At 37.7% G+C, this 25062-nt stretch overlaps 1 long non-coding RNA gene across 1 annotated transcript in view; it reads right to left on the bottom strand.

The window, feature by feature from the left end:
• Nucleotides 1-25062, bottom strand: part of LOC110481780 (uncharacterized) — a 106620-nt gene that overhangs the window by 52446 nt on the left and 29112 nt on the right. The window contains exons 2-3 of the long non-coding RNA XR_013339939.1: nucleotides 17830-17881; nucleotides 2649-2725 (exon numbers count right to left, since the gene is read on the bottom strand). This is a non-coding gene — a long non-coding RNA (uncharacterized LOC110481780). The remainder of the gene's footprint in view (nucleotides 1-2648; nucleotides 2726-17829; nucleotides 17882-25062) is intronic.

Below are 25062 nucleotides of genomic sequence, written 5' to 3'. Positions count from 1 at the left end.
TGTGCTCTTCGTATATGTTCACTACTCAAAACTTATCTGGGAAATTAATTAGATCTTTAATGCTCTGTTTTCTTCACTGCTTTATTTGCAGGTTAAGAAGACTGTAATCATTCACAGGGAAAACTTGGACCCCCCCATAATCAAATTTTTTTACAGACTAGTATTTTTAGGATTATGAAATTATTGGGATGCACTGTGCTGTTTTCAGTGTCATTCTCCTCCTCTCTCCTGCCATTATTGACAGCAACCACATGGAGAGGCTCGTACCACAGTGCAAGATGGTCATCCCATTTCAGATTCCAGGACTTAGAACAGGATCAAAGTTGGGTGTGCATGCACATAGCTGCACAGCTATGAGGGGACTGGGGAGGCACATTCCTATATGTTCCTGTCTACCTGCCCTGTGGGCTATGAGAAAGATTAAGAAACGTTTAAAGAACTGTTTTCCCTTCTGTATTCTTGGGCCTTTCTACTGATTTCTGCAAGATTCTTTGAACTACAATCTAACTCCCCTACTTCTTCAACTGGGTTGTACCTTATGATAGCAAAGTACAACTTACACGGCTTGCTGGTCCTCGAAGAAGAGCAACAGTTTGTACTTTTGCAGGTTTCCACCAGCAGGGGAGAATGAACAGGGAACTATTCCTGTCCTAGTCACAGGGGTAGATACAAACCATCCTGTGTATTTTTCACCCACAGAAATTAATTGTCTGATCACTTTTGTGCTTGTCAGGTTTTAGTTTAGCTGGTATGCACAGGGAAGAAATCTGAATTACAGGATTCCTATTGGCATAGTAATTATTGTCAGACTTCTGTTGTCTCCGAGAGTCTCAGCTGTCTACCGAGTCTCTGCTGAGTCTCTGTCTACTCAATTTCTCAGGCATCTTTTGATTTTTGCAATATACTTAATTCAGGTGCAATTGCACGGTGTTTGAATATAAAACTGAATAACAAAATGTCATGAAGATACACACTTTCCGAAGTACTGCTACCATGTTTAACTATAAAAAGAAGTTTGATAAACCTTTAGCTTTGTTTCAGTAGTTGCTTTACATCAATTTAAAGCCCAATAAATGCTAAAACCACATCCAAGAATGTACACCATCAATTGATCTAAATTTACTACTTTGATTTTCCTTGCCATCTGTCAAATTATAGACTTTCATTCCATGTATATTGCCAGATAACAGTCAGTAAAAATAAAAAAATTATTTCAGAGCTGACATTGCTACCTCTAAAAGTTGAATAAATCTAAATACAAGTACATTTAAAAAAGGGACGTGAAGGAGCTTTGCTTAAACTCAGAAAGAATCTAAGCATTTTCAGGAATGATTGGTAAATGGTATTATTTACATGAATAAGACATGTTCAAAATGCAACAGCAAGAGGATAACAGAAGTCTGAAAGAACCACTGTGGATAAAGTAATTGTACCTGGTAGCACTCCTGATCTGGAGTACTTGCTCCCAGTAGCAGCTGAATATTATCAGTTGTTAGTAGGCATTTTAATTTGTTTTAAATTCCCTGAGATTAACTGGACTAAAATTTAGGAGCTCAACTTACTTTTAAAAGAAAGATTGTTGGTAAGTGTTAGAAGTATAATCTCCTTAATATTAATTCTGATGCAAGAAAAATATGGGATTTATAAATGCACTAAAAGTACTGCATTTTTATAACTTACTACCTTCAGAGTTAGAGATTATGAAAAAATAGATTGAGTGCTCTCTCATATATTTTAGAACAATTTTGTTAAGTAAATTTATGCCAATAAAATTTTATTGTGTGCTTTTTATTATATTTCCCTGTCCTTTTTAAATTTGGAATACAATTGATCTTGGTATAATACATTTTTAAATCAAAAGTAGCATAAAGGATCAGAACAATTATCTCCTTTAGCAGGTAACGTATTTGGAAACACATCAATACTGTAGAAAAAATGCATATTATTCTTTCCATCAAACATGAAAAATCTATCAGTTCCTCTAGCTCACTTATGTGCCACAAGAAACAACAATAGACTCTTGGAGTCTGTCAAATCTTAGATTAATAATAAATGAGCACCAAATGATAAACAGAACCTTTCACTGTTCTATTGCTGAAGATTACTGCAGGGTAAATACTAACAGGAAACTGAGCAATGTTAAACATATGGCTTAATGGATACATTATTTACAACATAAAAATAAATCCAGAATTCACACTAAACTAAAAAGAGTATGCAATGAACTAAAAGGCAAAAGTTAAAAAAGAATAATGTGCTTTGAAACACAAATTATATGGAAAATATTTTAAAAGTAACTAATTTTCAATATTTAGTTGCAGAAATGTCCAGAGAATTTGGAGTTGTCTTAGGCTGTACAACTAATGATTTTGATTCTTTGATACTGCTGAGGTACAGCTGTATGATAATTGGGAAGAGAAATGCTATTTGGGAAGCATAGAGGACCTAAAATTTCAGCAGAATTTTGGTGGAGAGAATGAACTTACACACATCAGAATATGTTCAGAAGAGAGTCCTTGCTATCGTCATGCTTACAGAATGACAGACCCCATTAGAATTTATCTTTTAGAAAATGAAGACAAGAAAATATCTTCTGACACCACATTTTAATATAGCCAGCTGGAGGACCATGCATTTAGGAATCTTACCTAAAGAACTCCTGAAAGCAGTAACAATAATAAGCATCTGAGTCCCAATACAAAGTTAGACCAGCCATACCTTCATCCTGTCATAAATAGGAAAGTAAGAAGAAAGAGTTATTTGAGAGATTTTTTTCCTTTGTTTGGCACATAAGTGAAACTACTAGCAATCTAATAGTAGTAACCCCTTGTATTGCCAAAAGTCTGTTGAAAACATGCCTCATCCTGAAAGTAGTTCAGTATCACTGAGTTGCCTGTTTCTTACATGTAAATCAAAATTACTTTTATAAAAAAACATATAGAAAACACTGATCAAAGAGACACCATGCTTAAAAAATAGCTGTGAGTACCTAAATTTCTTTGCCCAGTGCATTAACACCTTTTCTGAGAAATGAATATGTGATTCTAACTAGGAACTGCTCTGCTCATGGGGATTTTGATTCCTCAACCACCACGCTGATGGCACCCTATAGCACTTAGGGTAGGTTGGTATACAATTTGTCCCCCATCCAAAGAGACTGTAGTGGAGGCATTTCATTAAACACAATGTCACTTTAGTCTCTCTCTCTCTCTCTGTGACCATCTTAATGCTCTGATTTCCTATGGGGAGGTTACCTATGATTTTTGATGCCAGAGCGGGACCCCACTGTAAATAGTAAGTGCTATCAGAAACAGATTAGAGCTTGGGAAGAATTGGAAATGTACTCCTGGATTTTGCAGCAATACTAGGCAGAAGATTGTATAAACTGCCAAAAGGATTGCATTCACATTCCTGGACAGTTTCTGCTACTGGAACTTGCATTTATGGCTCTTCCTTAGAGGAAGAAGGAGAGGCAGCAGGGTAAAGTCTGCTACTGATAGATGCAAGATAAGCAAATAATCATCATTCCACAAAAGACTAGACTTGGAAATGAGAGCATTAATTAATCTACTCCTAACTCAGCTATTCCTTCTTAACACCTCTCCTGTACAAATAAAGTCTTTTCCCCATCCAGGACCAATGATTTTGGTTGGATAGGACATTAAAGATCATTTAATTCCAACCCCCCTACTATGGGTAGGGACATCTTCCACTAGACCAGGTTGCTTAGAGGCTCAAGGAAATGAAAGATCCTGGGAAAAGGAGTCACCTCTCTGAGCTTCATGGCAAAATCTTGGTTCTATAGACCAGGATTTTCTTGGGTTTACACGTAAGAAAAGTCTTATTACTCTATTTCAGAGTCCTCACAATGTCACACTGTCATTTTCTGCTATAAAGATGAGAAAAAGCCCATGTAAATGACCTCTGGAAAATAAATATATTAATAGCAACAACTCATCTTCCCTGCAAGAGCCAGGCTTAATTCCAATGTAAGGGACTATGATACAGTTTGATTTCCTAATAGCTCAGAGACCCAAGTAGGAAGAGTATCAAATAGGGATGTGTGTCTTCAGGACTATGTGTTCACCACATTAAAAAAAATTTCTATGAGTAACATTCAAAACAAAAATAACAGATAGCCCTTTTCTGATTGTTTTGCTGCCAAAACCTCAGACTATTTTATGACCAAAATTAATGATGCATGTATCTTTCAATCCAATATCATTCCTTTCTCAAATACAAACATTAACAAACAATCATAACAAGTTCATACAAAATTATTTTTTCAGTATAGAGAAAAGGCAGAGAGAATGGATATCACTAATCCATCACTATCATTTGTAATCCTTGCACAGTTAGCACTGTGCTTTCAGCCTTTGCATTCAGCTATTCTTCCATGGTTTCTACCATTTTCCCACTCTTTTTCTGCCTGGTCCTTGTGTTGCCACTTACCCCTGGACTATTGCTGGATCATCTGGCTGTACAGAATAAGGTATCAAATTCAACATGTCTAAAACCATAAAAAAAAAGGAGCACCAGGTAGTCCTTACCATTCACCTCTGGCAGGAATTCAAGCTTTGCTTTTTAAAAGCCCTCATCTTCTTAGCCCAGTGGCCACAGAAGGAATTAAAACAGCCAACAGAACACCACAAAATATATATGTGAATTTTCAAATCAGCTTGCTAAAAGGTTAAATCTAAAAATCTCACATGCTTCTCTGCTTGATCACTTTGTACCTTTTTCACTGCTGCACAGATCCAGGGCTTAGGAGAGCAGATAGAACAAAGGGTGAACCACAGCTTTTAATCACCATATTTTGGGTTTTAATTTTTCTTCTTAATGTAAAGATGGTGATACATTAGGAGGCAGTGACGTAATTTAAAAAATCATACCAATTATACCAAGTTTCCATTAGTCCTATACTGAACACTCCCTTCTGCCACTTCTATTAATGCTTATTTCTATAATTCCAGGAAAAAGAATATGAAAAGCTCTGAAAGCAATGGGTTTACACACAGGTACATCTTTCTCAGCATCCAAACAAAAAAAAAAGGAAAGAGAAAAAGGCCTAAACTTTGTCACCAAGGGTGCTGCCTCCAAAACCCTTAATAGTCTCAGGGCCCCTCCACTTTCTCTCAGAGTTTTCAAGAGCAGTCTCATCTCAGGGTTATTATTGTGGATTTCACCAGCAAGAATTCACAGTATTCTCAAGAATTACTGCAAAACCTTTTATGTGAAATGCCCAAATGCCTTGCAAAAACGTATTCACTAAATTCCATTGCAGTCAGTGACATTATATTACTGAGAAACAGGCAGATTGAAATAAGGAGAAGGTAAGTGACCTTCCTAAAGTTATAGTAGAAGCCAGAGGCATATTTTACACATCCTTGCTGTTCTCTGATAAGAGCAGTATTTTTCTTACCCCACCTGCAATTTTGGTGCCCAGATTGTTCATGGTTCAATGAACATCCAAATTACCAGAGTACTAAAGAAAAAATGGCCTGAGATACTGTTTAAGTCCATCACAGGAAACCTGTTCAGACTAACACCAGTCCAGTCATAAAAAATTGCTCATGACAGCCTGGTACTAGTAGAAAGACTGATATTCAATGCCAGTTATTATTTGGCAGAGGTCTTTTGTTCCATGCTATAATTTTAGGCATTTGCAGAAAGAAAGAGTAAAAACCATCTCTTCTATACATTCTTCAGATCAGCACACTTACAAACGGGTAAAAAAAAGAAACCAGAGCAAATGCCATGTGTTTTATAAACCTCAAAAGCTTTTTTTTCTACATGCTTTCTGCGCACCAAGGCACTCACTAAATCTGGCCCATCAGGAAGAATTCACTTGAGGAACTGTCTCGTTGATTTCTATCAGAAGCCAAGGAAAACAATTTTCTAGAGAAGATGCATGAAAAACCCACACTGGTGTTTCTTACCAATATTTCACTGAGGACAGAGCTGCAGAAAGAGAAACAATGGGAGTCATCCCCTTATACTTACCACCCAGCCAAGAGAGTGGCAGTCTCTCAGCATAATCAGATCATCATACTGCTCTGCATTGTGGACAGCCCTTGTTTCCTTTATGTGCTTGTTCATTACTTATCTGTGCTGAAAATCAAAGCTTAATGGCTGACACCCATTTTTAATGAATCAGTGTGACAGACAGAAGGGACATGATCATTACTGCCATCCCAATATATGCAAATACTGCTTTTGTTCAACTGCTCTTTCCACATCACTTGATCAATTTGGACATGGTTCTTGTGGATCATACACCCAACCAATTTATAAATATCACCAGTTTCAGACCAAGAGTTTTTCTTAGTATTGTACATAGCCCTTTACTCCCCTTCACTAATAATAATTATCTGCTTTCTTCAAATAAATAATAAATAGAGTGAACTGTGTCTAGTGAGACGCAGTTTTAGAGATGGTAGAACTTGTTTCTGCCTTTGTTCTACTTTTATAAATTATTATGCTGCAGCTACAAGGAGAACATAAGCCATTATGACCTGCAGCATTTCTCCAGGGATACAGTACAAAAGTGGTCTATCAGAAATGCAATCAATTCCAGAGATGACTGCTTGCTTCCTGCACGCTTCCAAGCTGCTGCTTTATAAAACAGCTCCCCATAAAAGGAGCAGGAAATGCATGACATCGTTTAGCAACCAGTCATTAGAACTTAATGGAAGAGGATTAAAATAAAAAAATGCCATGCTTACAGACCTTTCCATACATTACCACAGCCTTTGAGAGGAGGAATTGGTGGCATATTAGGGTTAAGGTTAAGGTAGAGCTTTAACCCTTTCCTCTACCTTCAGAGATGGAAATATCCCAAAATCAAATAAAAATCTTATTAGAAGGATAAGACAAACAAAAATCAAAACTCTGAATGAAAGTGGAGTCAAAGGTTAGATTTCTCCATTTTTACCTAAAAACCCCTGGGGAAAATGGAAATGTGCTTCTTAATCTTGATTTCTGTGACCTGTCTTTCCTCAGGTGCTGTACTATGACATTTCTTGTGTTTTAGCAGTTGTCTCATTTCTAGTTGCCTACATGAAAGTGCATGTTCACTCCCTCTTGCCTATGCTTAAGGTACAGTGAGAGCAAACCAAATGACCTCTGAAATTATATTCCTACTGATTTATTGTGAAGATATGTTTTATACTAAAAGCACCTGGTGCATCGTACCATGTGCATCGATAATAATTCTGGCATAGCTTTTTTCTAGAGCAAAGCAAGTATTTACAACTACAGCAAAATGCTGCTGCTGAAGACATTCTTATCACAATCAAAAGATCACTTGAAAAGTAGGAATATCTCCATCTCTTGAGGTTCAGTTGTCTCTAAATCACTCCCAGAAGGTTCTACAAATCTTTCTCCCCTCTGCAAGTTTTAAAACTGATGACTGCATGGTGCTGATAACCAATATCTGTATAAATGCTTTTCCCACTATATGTTAAATTATGTCGCTAAAAATAAACTACAGATCATCTATCTTTAAAAAGCATATTACATATCTCTTAAATGACAAGTCTTTTTGCTGTACTAAGCCAGAAGCCAGAGTAGAGGTAATGTTCTTTTTTGGCAACTTTTCTGTCTCACACCACACAAGCACTCGGGAGTCAGAGCACTGCCCGGCATGCAGATGACCTGCTGCATGACAGAGCTTGGTGCTCACACCTTGCCATCCCATAGCCTGAGGTCGTTGCCAGCAAAGTGCAGTTACAGGAATTCAAAGTACTCAACTGGTAGGAAACAACATCTTATAGTACTGTGAGAAGTGTTGACTCACAAGGTTTGTCTGACTCACATTAAATATTTACTGTTATTCACTACTTTAATCATTCAGCTGTAATAAAAAGTATTCTCTGGAGCCATGCCACCCCAGGCTGTGATCCAGCCATGCTCCACACCCAAGGTTATGTCAGCAAGCCAGCAAATGCTGTCTCCTGCCATCTCCAAAGCAGTGTGGCAAGGACAGCTGGCTAACACTGGGAACAGCTGCCACTCCATGACCAGATCCTCATCCAGAAGGAGCAGTTGGGAAAAGGTGAGGCTGAAAGCATCGCACGCTGAGGGAAACTAAAAAAGCATTCTGGCCATTTCTGACTATTGGATCAAGGAAGATGCCTTCTCCCAAAGCACCAAACTTTAATTTATCACTCTTAAACCGATTGAACTTCATTTGACTCAGAGTTTGACAATCCTCTTGTGGTTTTGGCAAAAGACTATACCACTTGTCTAAGGACAATGTTTCAAATCTCCTAATATTGCAATCAGACATTTCATTCCTCATGTCATCAATGTCAAATATAGTGTTCCTGTTTATTGCTAAAAATTGTCATGTTCAACCCAAAACAAGATTTATTTCATTACTATACAAAAGCATTCATATATATAAGAAAAAAAGCCCTGTTCTTCATTCCAAAAAATGACATAAACATCAAGACTAGGAATTTTGAGATGTCCCTCAGCTATCTCTTTTCCTTTTTCCCAACTGCACATTTAACACACACAGCTTTTTTTTACAGCTGTGAAATTATGCAGTGTTGCAACAATAAAGCTTAAATCAAAATGAACATAAAATATCAATAGGAAATTGTGGCTGCTTCAAATTAATACCCTTTGTTATTGCAGTCATTTGGAGTTCAGGTAGTCTGTGATGCTGAAAATCACCTAAATGACTAATTTAAAACTTAGAAAAACACACCTTAATTTAACATGCACAGGTTTTTAAGCGTTTCTAGTGTGGAAATCACCAGTACCAGCCACAAAGTTAAAATTCAGATCTAACTATCTGAAAGATCATTTTCACAGCACTTCTTATATCTATTTTTTAAAAGTATATAGAAACAAAATATAATACAAGAGAGAACACAACACTACCTCAGAGCAAGGGCTTCCTTTGAACTATGTTGTGCTTTCAGCCATGGTCATGAGGGGCCATGTAGGGAAGAGAAAGAAAAGGGAACATATGGGATCTACCCAGTTTCAGCCACAGAAATTTTCTAATTCTGGCGGCCCAGAACCCTGGTAACTGGTAACCCAGTGAGTAAATGTCAACATATCTCCCAAGCATTTGTCCAGTCTGCTTTCACACCCACCTGAACTTGACCTATATGAAACATCCTTTAACAAGGAGCTCCACAAGTTCACTGCATGTCACACAAAGGACCAAATAGTTTCCTTTGTTTTAAACCTGATTCAAATTAATGCAATTAACTAATCCTATGGGATCTGTATCTGAAAAATATAATGACCAGTTAGTTGATCTCTAGCATTCCTCACCATGCAACTCAGAATTGTGTGGACCTCTCCCATACTTCCAAATCATTTATGTTTCAGGTGGAAGCATTCACCTCAGCTATTCACATTGTACAGTAGATAATAGCAGTGCATTTGTAAAACAAAATTATTGATGTAGAGTCTCCAGGACCCTCAGCAGGCTTTTTTCTTCCAGTTAGTATAAAAATTATCCTGCAGTTTGTGTAGTCATTAGCAGTTGGATTGCACTGGGCCTGTTCCAGAATTGCACTAGGCATGTTCCAGGCTGGTTTTGTTTCCAAATGGAATTCAGTTCAAGTGCGCCAAGACTGTCCTCTGCTTGAGCCAAAGTGCAATAAGTGAGGATGATTTGAAGATATATTTCAATAAACATGCCTGATCTGAACTAAAACTGGCAGATTTACCTTGGTTTTCCTCACACAGAAGTTGCTCCATTACTGTGAATTGTCCTTGTCACTATGCACTGAACCTTTTCCCCTTTAAGGACATATGTTTTGAAGATGGGAGGACCAGAAGTTCACACAGACATCAAAGAGTGGGAAAACCATTCATATATTTGCTTTCATAATGATGTCTTCTGTTTTCTCCTTTATTCCTTTCCTAATACTTCTATTTGTTTTATTTTCATGCTACTGCTGAGCACTAAGATGACAATATTATGGTCCTCAAGGTCTCATTCCTGATTGGTAATGGTCTCCCAAAACACAGTATTTTACATGTTAAGTCAAAATTGCATTTCCCTGTATGTATTGCTATACATTTACCCATGTATCTCATTTTTGACACACATGTGAAATCTAAGAATTGATAGAAACATCTTGCATAGCACAAAAGTCAATTATCAGCCCATTATATCCCACAATGTTCTTCTAAGGTATGTAAGCATTATTATGTCCACTTAAATACTGTTATATCAATTTCTCAAGAAATTTCATTTTCCCACTTGGAAAAGAAAATTTAAACAAGGGGAGAGCTTTTCACCAGTGAAGCAATGAATTCCCCCAAAATTTCTCCTTCTTTTAGTAGATTAAAACTTGCCACAACTAGAAAGGAATCCTGGTAAACCATTCTAGTAGAGCTAGTTCCAGCACAGATCTTCCAGTTATTATGCAATTTGGGACCACTAGTATCACCTAAATAACACATTATAACCTTGGGTTATCATGTCAGAAAAGAGCATCTAAAAGTCAATTATGCTTTTGAATTGCCTGGCAGTTTTCACCACTTGCCAGGAGCAACCTTAGGAAGGACATTCAGGTGCTCCAGACAGCAGCATTCTATGGTAATAGCAACTCAAGTTCAAATCAGCACAGCTAAACTCCCTCTTTTTCACACTGAGATATTAAAGGTTTCTAAATTTAATACCAAGCTGCTGAATTTTAAGAATTTTAATGCATAACAGCAGATGATAGCTTCTAGTAAGGATTCTTAAAAACAGAAAAGAAAAAACATATAAAAAAGAGATGTTGTAGCTCAGATCTAAATTCTGGCAGGACATAACAGACATCTTAGCCAATACATCAGACTTTTTATGGTAATAGCTTAACTAGAAAAGAAAAAAATTCTCACATTTTAATTTCAGGTTTTCAATTATTTGGTCCAAAAGCTTGAATTGTAGCTTTTTTTTCCTATCTTAAAGGAAGACTGAGAGACATGAATGTTCCAGAATCAGAACAGAGACTCTTGAAAAGATGGGTATTAATGTGTATATCACGAGATTAAATATACTTAATACATTCTATTGTATAAAACATATTTATTGTAAAATTTAAATATATTTCATATATATGCATCTTATTGATGCCTTCTGGCTTTAGTGTTGGCATTCCCTCATGTTGCATGTTCTTCATAAAAATGAAACCTGGAGAGCTTTTCGAAAACTAAAGTTTAAGTTCAAAAACTCTGATTTATGTCTTGTAAAGCAACTTTTTGAGGGAAATATCCTCATGCTTGGCTTTTCTCAGGATAAGGACTTTTTAGCCTGTGTGATGAAAGTGATCCGGTGCAGTGTGGATGACAAAGATTAAGGTGTGCAGGTCTAAAGCACTGTGGTTTTAGTTTGTGTTTATTTGAGCTTCCTCCTCTCTGTTCCAGTCAAGTGCCTTTGCTTTCTCAGTTGAAAGGCTTGTACCTTCCTCTATAATAAAAAGACCCCACACAAAACCAGACTGAACAATCCCTTGGATTGCACAAGGCAGAAACCCTTTGGGCATCAGTGAAATTCTTGAAGGAAGTGAATTACAGGGGAAATCAAAGCAATCTCTCATTGCCTGCTGAGCTCTTCCTGCCCAGTCCTCTCCAGCCTGCGCTCCAGTAGGAGGGGGCTGAGCAGGACCAGCCGAGATCTGTTCAAGTGCTTTGCCCTGTGAACCCCGCAGGTACCTCTCTGCAAGCTGCCAGTGCAGATGAAGTCACAGCAGGATAAAGAGAGCTAAGCCAGCACAGATTATATCTGCACCCATACCAAGATGGGCCAGACACTGTAAAGGCACCTTTGTGTGAGATTCAGAAGTCACCTTCATCAGTAAGGCAATATCAACTATTGTATCCTAAGCCTGCTAGGGTTGTGTCCTTCAAAAATGTGTAAAAAAGTTCTGAAGGTTCAAGTCTGCATCCATACCTGAAGGCTTTTTCTTTGAGGGAGTAGTTGTGGGGGTTTCCTTAAAGAAAGATCTTCTCCAGAAACTTTGCCTTGTACAATGATTTCTTCATCTAGAGAAGTGTGTTTCATTATGCATCTCTTTTTTTCACTGAGGAAATGTGATTAATATAACGCTAAGACACCACTAATTCAGAAAGGCTTCTCATCTCATATATTTCTTTTTCTAGTCTGCTGACTGAAGGTATTTTGTAGCCTTAACTTTTAGATTAAAGTAGTGGTTAAAACAATTGAAATGAAAATATACTGGCTATTTTATAGTCTGTAGGGATAATATAATCCATTTAGCCTTTCATAAAACCACATACAGAGGATAACAATCTTAGGAAATCTATTAATTAACAAGTATGTCTGTGACTGTACCTAATACCCACGACTACAATATAAATCACTGTATATCCAAGCATATAATACTTGGATGAACTCCAGACATTTTTCCATGGGAAAAACCTATACACTAGAGCGAGTATATGATGAAGAATCTTTTTAAAAGGTCACTGGCATAGAACTAAACCTGTTAAAGGAGGTTTTACTATACTCCATAAGTGTGCTTTGAAGAAGTTTCCATTATATTCAATTACTATTGATTCATTAGGTATATGAACTGTACAGTTCTAATTAAAAACCTTTTTCTTTCCCTCTTTAAAACCAGTGGGGAACCTTAGATAGATTTACTATGACCATATTAAAAAAAAAAAAAAAAAGTGATAAAAACATTAATTAGAAAAATGGTAACCCAAATTTCCTGGCCTTCTTTGCTTTGATGTCTAAGTAACCATAGTCTCCCTGGCTTTCCAGATGAGGCAGCAGATGATACATTTTCCAAAGCTCTTAGATTGCTTTAGAATGTGGATGAAGTCCAACCTTTATCGGTGACCAGACTGTGTAAACCCCAAGAGTGTTTCCTTGTAGAAGGTTCTTTATCCTCTGGCCCTGTCCCAGAGCATTTAAGAATTTAGATAGTCCTCCAGATGTTACAGTATCAGTAAAAGGCTTTGCCAGCTGGACTGAAACAAAAATGCTCCAAACCTTCCCTGGGAGAGTGAAATATGTCTCTCTCTAGGTGGCTTGCTATTTCTTGCTTAAAAGCCTGTCACCTCTGCTTTGATAGCCACTCATAGAAATAATAAATAGCCAGAGATACTTAAAATACCTCTGATTATACCTTCTGATTGCCTTGCAATTAATAGCTAATCTGAGACAGTACGAGTCACCTCATGCTTCCAATGCCTCCCCATGTATTAGTGAGTGGCTAGACTTCCTTAGGACAAAAAAACATCCTAAACATTGCCAGCGCTCACCAAAACAATAAAATACACCCAGGCCTTTATTTATAATATTAGGCAGCTATCAGGTGGGTCTGGACCCCATTTGTGGTAATTCACCAGGCAAGATTGAAACCATAGGGCTGCACTGTTTTAACACAAACTTCTACAACCTCCCTGCTGTTGCACTTCTTGCTGGGATGGAGGCAGATTCAGGCTGGACCAGGGCTGTGGTGGTAAGGGCAGGCACAGCCCATATGCCCCATTCAACCCAGTGTAACTGGCAGCTGGCAAAACATCAGTCCCTGCCCCAGTGGTGCTGCAACAGGGCCAGGCTCCCCATCCTACAGCCTTGCCCAGCCACAGAAACAGTTTTTTGAAAGAACTGTTTGTATTCAACAGCAACAGGAATTTTGATCACTTACTCAAGATATTTTTATGGAACAGAAAATTCCACCTCTGATCTCCTTTAATCAACCAGCAAAGTCTTACAGTGTGTATATCTGTATACAAATGGTTGTGGTCAGTTGATTTTTCCATAAGGATTTCCTAGACTCAGTTGATTTTAGATAACAATTTCTAATATAGGTCTTCTGCTCTGCTTAATCTTTTTGAACTTTCCCCCTCCTGTGTGATGGAAACAAGTCCACAAGTAAGGACAAGTATTGTTTTATGCCTGCTACATCCAGTGCTGTAACTGTGACAGGTTGCAGCTTCATCAAATTCCTCCCACAGCAGCTACTTCTGCTCAGCCTCCAGCAGGGATCCAGACCAACCTGCAGGTACCTTCACACATGAATAAACTTCCACCAGAGGCTGCTGCTTTAATGAACTCTATGTGCAATTCAGACAAATTCTGGTCTACCATCATTTTTATCCACTTAAATGTGTTTTAGCCTGTCAAATGAACAGAAAAAGAAGCCATTACTTTTGTAAATGTAACAAGAAAAGTGTCAGTTCCATTATTTACACCTGAGTTGGGCAAGGTAGAGAATAATGTATGGTAGAGACCAATTCAGCATGGAATGGACTAAACAACCCACTGAACTCCATTTCATCAGCAATTTACTGACTTTCATTTCATTTTCCTGCATCAATAAGTTTGGTTATTAAGGCACAGACCCCTGCCATGCCTCTGGAGGGCCTCAACACTGCTTTATACAGCAATTTCACTTCCCCAACACTGAAAGAATCCTATTTTCTTCATGTTGAGGATATGTCCCATCTAAGTTAAAACATCTGTGCCCAATTGTTTAAACATTGTCAAAAACCCCTGCTCCACAGCTCCATCTTCAACTCCCTATGGTCACATAGGGAGGACATGCCTCTCAAAGGAGTTCTAAAGGCCAAGGATATAATTTTCATATAAGTAATTTTCAAAGTCCAAACTTCAATAGGATTTGGCTAAATCACTGCACAATTTTTTGAAAATTCAGTGCTTGTCTTTTTTTGTTACTATATGGAGTTATAGAAAAAGTCTTAAAGCTACATGGTCCAAAGGAGAAATTTAAACTTTCAGAGTTTCATTTCTGTTAATTGCTAAAGCCAAAAGGAAGTCTGTCAAAGGCTAATAATTCCCCAGCATCTTCTGAGACATGAATATACATTATCAAATAAGATTACACATTACATTTGTCCTTTGGAGGGCATTCTATGAATAAGGAGTATGCTGTGGGTAACACTGAGGGTCAGACCTACTCTGGTGTATATTTCCATATTTGCACTTAAGCTAATGAAAATGCATGAGATACACCATTTACAGACATTAATCTTTGTCTTTAAATGTGTATTGTAAGGGCCTGAACTGACCTAAATCTTTTCAAATGGATCTACATGGCTTCTCATAGGTTTCACACATAGCTTACAACTGCTATTTTCTGTTGCCTATATAACTTACTTGTTTGATAAAGAACTAGAGTCACCCAAAGGGAATGGTTGTTGCCCACTGTCCCACAGACTTCACTGGTAGGAATTGTTTCCTTTCTGACTTCTCTTTTCCTAGGTCTAGTGATGTAGGTATATTTAAATAAGGAGTTCTGGAAACCAAACTAGTCAGCTGTATACAAACTAATTAATTTTAGGGGTATTATCAGACTGTCATTCAATTAGAATAAAAAAATGAATTTGAAATAACTATGAATAACTAATAACCAGTCATGTCAGGTTAATTCAAAAGAACTAATATTATCAGCTAATAATCGTAAAAATATTATTAGATCTATAGCATCTTACTAAAGCTTGTACTTAGTCCTTCACTAAAGGTGACTTTTGGCGTGGATTCCCTGAAAGCCTTCCAGGTTGGTGATTTTATTGACATAGTTTTGGAAACCAGAATTGAAAAGACAGTTGGACTTGAAGATCCATGGATGTAAAACATGAAATATGAGATAATTTTTTAAAGAACCAACCAGCTTGGATCAGAGAGATGTAAGTACACTTAAAGTACAAAATCCAAAATATATTGAGAGAATATAATGTAACAAGAAGGGAAATGTCCTTGTTAATGTTTAGGTTGGTAAAAGAAAATATGGGGTTGCCTACCAGGAAAAACAGAAAGACCATAGAACAGAGAACCCCAAAAGCTCTCCACCAAACCTTCAGCCTTAAATCAGAACCCAGTCATCACATGCAGTCATTTGAAACATGGACAAGTGGTGGGAATGCACTTCCAAGAGGGAAATGGAGAATATACTTTGTCTTATCTCTCAGTAATTTGTTTAAACCTGTGAAAAGAAATGTGTGTTTTGAAGTTATTTGAATGTCTAAAGTTGATCTTAAGCATGCACCAGTGGGTTGACAAATGGTATTAAATATGAGATTAGAAGAATTCCTGACCCCAGTCTGAAAGTTTGCAGAAGTCTGAGCTGTTGGGTTGATGTAACAAAATGTGCAAAATTACTCATAAGATTAACTCTCCCCTGTGCAGCAGGACAAAGGGGTATAAGGAAGTTGAACTTGTGCATTTCTTCTGGGATTCAGAAAAGGCTGCACTGTCACTTGTGCCTTGAAATGAAACTCCAAACCAGTTATTCACAGAATCAGCAGTCCTATTCTCCCTATCATTGTAATTGTGCACTGTGCTCAGATGCACAGATTTCTCATCAGTATATTATTTCTCAGAATATTTGCCACAAAAAAAGGACAGATTGCTATAAGTGTCACTTATTCTAACAATAAATGCCTCTAATTCTTACATCTCTCAGAATTTCCAGTGTTTGATAGTTTTGACTCTCTGACTTCCCAGTGCATTCTAAGCAGGTCTTTCATCAATCCCATTTTCTGCAATCTTTAAAAATCAAATATTGCTAGTGGGGACAATCTTAAAATGCAGAGTGTTTATATAAAAAGCAGTCTTGCATCTATAGGACAGAGATATCCAGGTTCCTTCAGTCATACCCATTTTCATAAAACCTCAAAGAGTGTCCGAAGAAATAATGCAATAAAAAGTTTCCAATAATGCAGGAAACAATTTTCCACCTCTTCTGAGAATCCAATTACTAAACTAGGAAGGGTAAAACAAAGATTTATAGGATTAAAAGATAAGCATCATGCAAAGAAGGAGTAATCAAAAATATGTTTATGTCAGCAGAACAAATTTGCCTTTCATACCCTTCATAATCTAGGGAAAATTAATTCAAAATTCAAATTGGATTATACATAAGTATGGGTATTCATCTGTGTGAGGCCAGCCATGCCTCTCTTGTCTATGCCACATCTGATTTTTCCTCTGTGGGATTCTATTTATTCATTACATGCATTGTCTGAACCATACTTTAAGAACCTTGATAAATGCCAGTGATTGCCATCCAGTTAGTTACCTCTGTGTTGTTTAAGTGTAAAAATGTGCAAACCCCAAACCTTTTGGCTGAGCAGTTGTGTGGCTCCTCAGATTGGCTGGGTATCTTTCAGTAGCATAAAAGGGAAATTTTTTCAGTTTGATGTGCATTTCACTGTGAGCACATGCAAATCTGTCCTAGAAAGCAACAACAAAACAAATGGATGTGGTAGAGTCTTTTCAGTTGGGAGTTTTTTAATTTCTCTTTGGTATAATCTTATCAAAATTATGTCCAGGTCCTGAGAGCAGGTAAAGACTTACTAAAGTCAGAAAGGAGGCAGATCTGAGTGAGTAGAAGTGGTGAGTCTGTTTTCAGTAGCAGAACTAGGCATGGACAGCACTAGAGCAACCTGAACAGACACATCCATCACCTTGGGGAGCTGCCTAAACCTCACCAGCAGCAGCTGAAGCAGTAGTCCACCTGCCTGGTCAAACAATACAAGAGGAAAAACATTTAAACAGTTTGTCTGACATGACACAAGACAACTGATAAACTCAGCAGCTAAAAACATCATATTTTTCTAATTGACAGATCTCTGTTGCAGCACATCCTTGTGCAAGAACTTGTTTAACAGGGAGAAGTAACTCAGTCCAGAGCTGAAGAACTCTTATCTCTGTCTCAAATACTCAGGAATGCAACTGAAGATTTTAAAGGAACAGCTTTGAAGAATTCTATATTCTTATAAATACTATTTTCAGCTGCCTTTAGCCTTTGACAAAGTGTCAGCTATAGCAAATATACTTCCTTCTTCACTAACCTATCTATACAGAGAGCATACCTGTATAACCATGTCCAGCCTTCCAGTCACCAGCAATTTTTGCTTCCTCAGTCTGTAAGAGAATGATTGCAATAGCAGGAAGTAAATGAGACAGAACAGTCAAAGAAAAAGTCAAAATGTGTGAAAAGCATGTTAAGCATAACAGTTAAAGACATACTTTGCTCAAACGTATATGAAGAAACTGCTTTGTGATTTCCTAAAGATCTAAAAATCTTTAACTCCACTTTATCCTAGACAGTAGAGTATGAAAATAACGATTTTTATCTGTGATCCTGCCTTCTCTTTGTCAACTGAAACAAGCTAAGGTTTAATCCCTCTCTTACTCCCTTTTCTCATATGTTGTTTATTGGGTTGAAATTATGTGAAAACCAACAAAAATATTATTTTTATCTCCCTTTCATTGGAAGTGCCAGCAAATTACTCCATCTTAGTGTCCACAGTCCTGAGCCAGTAAGTAGTAAATCTCCCTTTCTACTGAAATCACATTTTAGTAGAAACCTTGTAGCTCCTGAGGAATGTAAGTTATGAGAAAACTCAAATCTGTGACAAGAGAAGGTATCTGAGATCTCCTGTATGGCTGTCACAGGGAATCAGTAATGGTGTATTGATCTAAATCAAGTGCTGCAGGAGATCTGTGGATGTGTTCCAGTAGCTGATGCTCTCATCGTAGCAAGTTTTGCTTTCTGGGAAACTAGAGGATATTAGATCTGAATTTGTATTTGCTAGTTTGGAAGTGTCTGGAAAGTCATCTCTACTCCTTATCATGCTTTCAAATGCAGTCTAGGTTCATCCCAGGCTCATTTGAAATTTAATTAGGATTTTGGTAACATTAGGTTTCTGCCACTGGCAGCGATTAGAGAGTGGTGTAGAATCAGCCTTTGCAAGTGCATTTCTCTTGTGATTAGAAAGGGATGACTGTATTCCTAAAATTAATATCCCAGAAACCAAAGTTAGACAATGCAAGTGTGTCCTCTGGTTTTGCAGCAGCCACAAGTAATTGACTGAATCACTAGCAGCATTCCTGGTGACAATACTAGCACTGCACAGCCTGACTGGCTCAAGGCTCTGTTTCCAGTTAAAATTCAGGATTTCACACAAATCCTGTGAAACCCTTCTCTAAACTTTCCTGTCACCATCTACAAAGGGACACTGGCCTTTGTATTTTTGATAGAGGCCCTGCCTCATCTGACAGAGTAGGTGTGCCATGCATGGAGAAAAAGTGTGGTTTTAGTCCCCAAAGAAAGACTAATTTATAGAAGGAAAGATGTCAGGAAAGCCTGAGTTGGATTTCAGTTCAGGTGCAGAAAATAAAGTTCTGTGTAGTACCATCCATCCCTTTATAACACTCATGTCTTCACTGCCTAATTCCAAGTTCAGGACCTATGACCTATGCAGGAAATTCCCCTTTCTCCTTCTCTCTTCCAGCAGAAGAGCTGATACTAGCATGTAAGCTTTATTCTTCCCAGGAACCCTTATTAGAGATGCTTTCCCTGCTGAATCCAGGGAAATCCCAGAGCAATTCAATTCGTGAAAGCAAACGGGGTCACCTATCAGCTGCAACTTGATGGGATTGTTTGACAGAGCATTGGGAACATTTGTGTACCCCAAAGCATCACACAGTTCAGATTTTCTAGAGGACAGTGAAATTTGCCCTGGTTCTAGCCAAGATGTGTTAATTTTTGTAAACACACGAGGTTATTCTGTACCACCTCACCTCATTTTCTGGGGGCAGGAGAAGGGGTCCCTTCCATGTCAGGATAGTGTGGTGGTAGTTTGCATATTGCCAGTTTCCCCATGGTGAGCCTTTCATGTATGAATTGTTGGCCTTTCTCACACAGCCTTTTATTAATATTGTTGCTTTTATGTTAATTTCATATATAATTGTTGTTTCCAGTAAATTTTTCTTCTCTCAACTCATGACTATACCTTTTGTACCTCCAATTCAGCTCTCCACATGGGGAGAGGAAGGGGGCAGGGGGAGTGAGCAAGCACCACATGGTTTGGAGTGTTACAGTGGGAACACCTTTCTTAAACCACAATAAATACTTACCTTCAATATTTCACAGATGGTTGATAGGCTCTTCCTCATTAATGAATTCAGACTTCACAACATTTTGTCTTGACATAAGAATAACATTTAAAGATTCAAAGACAGTAAGTAGCAAAAGAGGTTGTCTGAAATAATTTATGTGAGTAATGTTCTTTAATGGAGTTCAAGGTCCTTTGAGTATAGGTCTGATAAATACAAAACTCATGCATAAGACTACAAACATTTTTAAAATATCAACTTAAGCAATACTGAGAGTCTGATACAAATATAAATGTGAAAAATAAATAATATCAGATTTAGGATCTTGGTTCTGTTTCTTTTTGACATCCACATTCAGTTATGCTATGGTTTATCACTGGGAATTTAAAACCAAAAATTCTGAAAACCAATACTCATGCTTTCTTTCATTGCAGTTTTCAGGTTCTAACACACTGTCTTTTTCAAAGCTTCCCTCTTGTTACAGAGATTATGGCCATCTGTCAGTCTCTGCTAGGAGGATGAATTACTCTCCATGAGGATGATGAGGAGCAGTGGCCAGCACATGGTTGTTAATAACAAGGCTGTAGCATTTTAAGAGGGGGAGAAACCTTCTTTTAACAGCTCTTTCTAAAGAAATCTCCAGAAAGAGGCATCTCTGAAATGTCCAATATAACAAATTGAAAGGGAGTCTTAAAATGCACTGGGTAAATGCTGCTGATACACACATTTTAAGGGAGGAAAGTTGTTAACAATAGGTAGAGCATTTTAGAGAACATGGATGGACTTTGCTTACTGGACAGCACAAAGTTTAATGAAAAGAGATCCAAAGTTCTTGTAGTTGTGGCATGAAAAAACAGAACAAAATAACCTTGATTTGTTCAGTTTGGTTTTTTTACACCAGTCAGAACAGATAGTTCTACCTGTAGAAATGAGGGCCAGACCCCTCCAGCACCTTCAGCCATTACTGAGAGCAATGAAAGGGGTTATTATTCCTAATAAATAGTTGGAAAATTTTTCAAAGTCAAAACCAGATCAAAGGTATCTGTAAATCATCTCTCTTATCCTCATGCTAACCTGGTAGCATTGAAGACAGAAGAACTATGATCTCCACCTGTTCCCCAAGCTACCCAGGGAGATACTGTGCTGTCAGAGAAGCATGCTAACTAAAAATTAGTAAGTAAAAAGAAGAATTTGCTCAAGAATTTTCCTAGACTGTTAAAACCAGTGAGAAATGCTTCTTCAGAGAAATACTCTAACAAGGAAAACCACTTTTGCAAAAGCATCGGAATTTTCTAGGGGAAATGTCATTTTATGCTAGGAAAAAGACATGCAATTTTCTGTCAGGAGAATAAAAATGTTGGTTTTGTGATTGCCTACCTGGAGGGACTCTATCCATAAACTCACTACTCACTAGAAGAAAGCAAATAAGTGAAAGCAACCCCTCCTGAAGTTGCTACCTTCTGCAAATATTGTTTTCTCCCACCGAGATATTTATTAAGGCGCTGGGTTTTCTTCCACAATTCCCTACTTTTTTAACAGTTTGGGGGTTTAAAAATTCTTATTATTTTTGTTTCATATGAAAGTTTTCTAGACAAACAGGTTTTTATAAAATCCTAAAATCCATGCTGAGTCAGTACACCAATATCTTGCAGGAGTTCAGATTTAGGAAAGGATCTGCTATTAAAGAAAGCATGGTAAATTAGTTTTTACTGAATGGCTTCCAGGGTCTGTTCAAAAGCCTCTGGTTACTGGGTAATTCACAGATGATATTATTTCCACCCACATGGATTTGCACCAATGTGAAAGGTTAATTTTCATATAAATTACACAGGAAATGGAATGTCACCCCCAGAGCTAAAGAATAGGTAAGTAAAAGAAAATGCAGATGAATGGAATCCCCAAGAGAAGATAAAGAGCAGAATTGAAGAAGGATGTTTTAGTTCATAAAACTGCTGTAGAGATCACAAGACTTATCTCTCCCTTGCAGAATTTCTCTTCTACACCAACATCAAGGTCCAGACTTCAGTCCCCATAATTTACCTGTTTCCAGGAGGAAAGTACAATTTCCTGGGCATATTTTGATTCCTTTGTACATATTTGTGAATTGGTTGATACATAACTTACGAAAGTGTAGTGGAATGTAGCACATTTTCTGTTCCTTCTACAGCAAAATGATGACATGATTGTTGTAAAATCATCATGTCTGTGACCTTAAATACTTAGCTTTTGAAGTGAAATTCAAAGAGGAGGAAAGTAGGTTGTGATATTTATCTTTTTCCACTTGGTACATCCAGAACAGAAATGTAACACAGCACAGTCTGCAGAAAATGTCATTCCTTCCTTTAAGAGGGAAAATCTTTACTTTCAAAATCCTGAAACTTAGTGTTTTGAATGTAGAAAGACATAATTATAATGCGAGTCCCAGACACCAGTATATTTGCAATCAAAGCTACCTCTGAAGAAAGAACTGAGATAAATGGCAAAGTGAGAGCAGTGCGAGGCAGGAGGAAGAACTGGGAGTAAGGGAATTAAGCAGTGAATAGCAAACATCTGCAACAAAACTGCTGATTTGTGGCTGAGCAACTTCTCGTACTGAGCCAGATGGTTCATTAGCAAAAAAGCATGGGTAGATGCCAAAGCAGCTTTAACTCTGCAGTGACCAGCACCTGTACCTATTGCTCCCAGGAGCACTCCAGAGACAGGGCACTCCAGAGATGTGCCATATAGTTTTGTTAACATTAAGGCTGGCAACATTGACTTATGGGCATCCACTGCAAACTCTAACCTGTAAATAGCCCCCCCCCCCCCCCAAACATGCACAGAGTCTGGGAGATAAGGCAGCAGATTATTTTTAAAGGTATAATAGACATATTGCTTTGTAGCAGCATGTTATTGCCCTTTGATTTTCTCGTAATTTTATGACCTCTTCTCACCATCCACCAAGTTTCAGGGATAATGTGGCGTCTGCCTAATGTCCAATTTGTTCCATTTACTAGACATTCTCTTTCCATCTACACTTTTACCTTTCTCACAGACACTAATATCAGCTATGACAAATGCTTGGTTATTCTTGTGCTCAAGGCAGAGACTTATTTTTCTCTTTGCAAATATAATACACACTGAGACCAAATTTTCAGTTGCTCTTTCTTGTCATCTTAGTCACAACTATGGGTGAACGAGTTTGTTTGAAAATCAGGCCCACCCAGCTTCATGCAAATTCTCTGTGACAATATCTGAGCATCTGCTTTAGAGTAAACATAGAGTGGACAGAAACACTGTTGCCCTCTTTCACCTCAAAAACATCAGCATTGTAGATTTCCCATTAAAGGAGGCTCTGAGAACACCTGGGTTTGTATCTCTGGGGCCATCTCTGTGGAAATCAGGTGATACTTCATGCCACTCCCACCCAATGTGTAAAATAAATCTGCATTTATACCTTCCCAAGGCCACCTTGCAATGAAAAGGAAAAAAGCTGTGGAGAGAAGGACAATAGCACTAATTTATAATTACAACCTTTTACCCAGGATGAGGGGGTACATAGGCATCCATCAAAGACAAGTAAGTGCTTAGTAGATACTGAGTCAGGCCTGTAATTTCCCAACAAGCTGGCAAGGACACACTTTCAATGGCTGAATATGCTTTCTCCCATGCTGATAGCTTTGTGCTTAAAGCTAATATTATATTTAAAATATACTTAGCATTATATCAATATAATGCAATCCCTTCACCTTGCTGGAGACATCTGTCCAGAGTATATATATATATATATATATAGCTTTGAAAATCTGGCACCATCAGCAGTGATGATGTTTTCTATCTTTATTCTGAAAGTGGTGATACTACTTCCAAGAACCTGTATAAAAAAAAAAAAAAAAAAAAAAAAAAAAAAAAAAAAAAACAACAACACCTCTCTTCTTTCTCCACTTGAAATAAAGTCTCCATTGCCTCTGGACATTATTCCATCATGTACTTTCTATGCTATTTTCCTAGAAACCCTAACAACAAAACTCACATATTCTGCACACACTACTCAGGGATTGACCTCAGTCTTTCATCCTAATTCTAAAATCAGAAGAAACACCCTGATCACATGTAGTTGGCCTTCCCATTATCCACTGAAAATCACAGTGTCATTTGAATGCGTCCTCATATACTCCTGATGGGGTCAAAGAAACTGAGTGCTGAAAAACAACTAAAGCCACAGACCAGCTGGCATTATTCTGAACTCCAGGTGTTGAAGGGCTAAATTTCCTGCTGCCTTACCTTCACCCTTCTGGTCAGAGGGGTACACTAAGGTCCCGTGACTAAAAAGTGTGGATATAGACATGAAAAATTAGATTTAACACTTCATCAAATATGTCTTAGAATTGGATTCATATTTACCTGCCAAAAAACTATCTGTGTTAAAACATCGCTACCTATCTTACCCTCAGGATATGGGATTCCTTCATCATTTACTATTTTTATATCTCACTCTGCTCTTGTTTTTCACTAGCTGCTTCTTTGGGATTTTACCTTAATTCAAGGAAATTTGGGGGCATTTTATGGAAGTGTCTAGGTGTGAGGATAGATGCTTTTACTTCATCCTTGAGAGAATACATCCTTAATTTCTGCACCACATAATCTAAAGGTCTACAGTGTTGTGTTGTCCTTTGATTTGCTACTTGCACTTCCTCTGATAGCTTGTGTGATTAGGCTCAACTTGGGTTTAGAGAAAAGCCTTGCTTTTCTTCCTTCTCAATGCAAAAGTATTTCTTGCACCTGTGGCCTGTGTTTCAAAGTATTTTAGATGGATCCTTGCCATTTTTCAAACAGCTTGTACTCTAAACTTCTCTGAGATACTTGAACTTTACTATAATTCTATTCCATGCCTCTGTCTATACTCCCAAGAAGTTTCCCTTCTTCCTTCTCACCCCAGTCCTACACTGGAAAAAACTGTGGTGATTTGACCCTGGCTGGATGCCAGACACCCACCAGAGATATTCTACTCTGTTACTCTCCTCCACAATGGGACAGGGGAGAGATGAAACATAACAAAAGGTTAATGAATTGAGATAAAGGCAGGGAGAGATCCCTCGCCAATTACTGTCATGGGCATTACAGACTTGACTGTGAAAAATCAGTTGAAATTATAACCAATCAAAATCAGAGCAAGGTAATGAAAAGTAACATAAAATCTTTAAAATACCTTCCCTCCCACTCCT

The sequence above is a fragment of the Lonchura striata genome, chromosome 1, assembly GCF_046129695.1.
Source record: "Lonchura striata isolate bLonStr1 chromosome 1, bLonStr1.mat, whole genome shotgun sequence".
Classification (NCBI taxonomy): Eukaryota; Metazoa; Chordata; class Aves; order Passeriformes; family Estrildidae; genus Lonchura; species Lonchura striata.
Note: the sequence above shows the minus strand (reverse complement) of the source record. Positions and strands in the feature narration are given on the sequence as shown.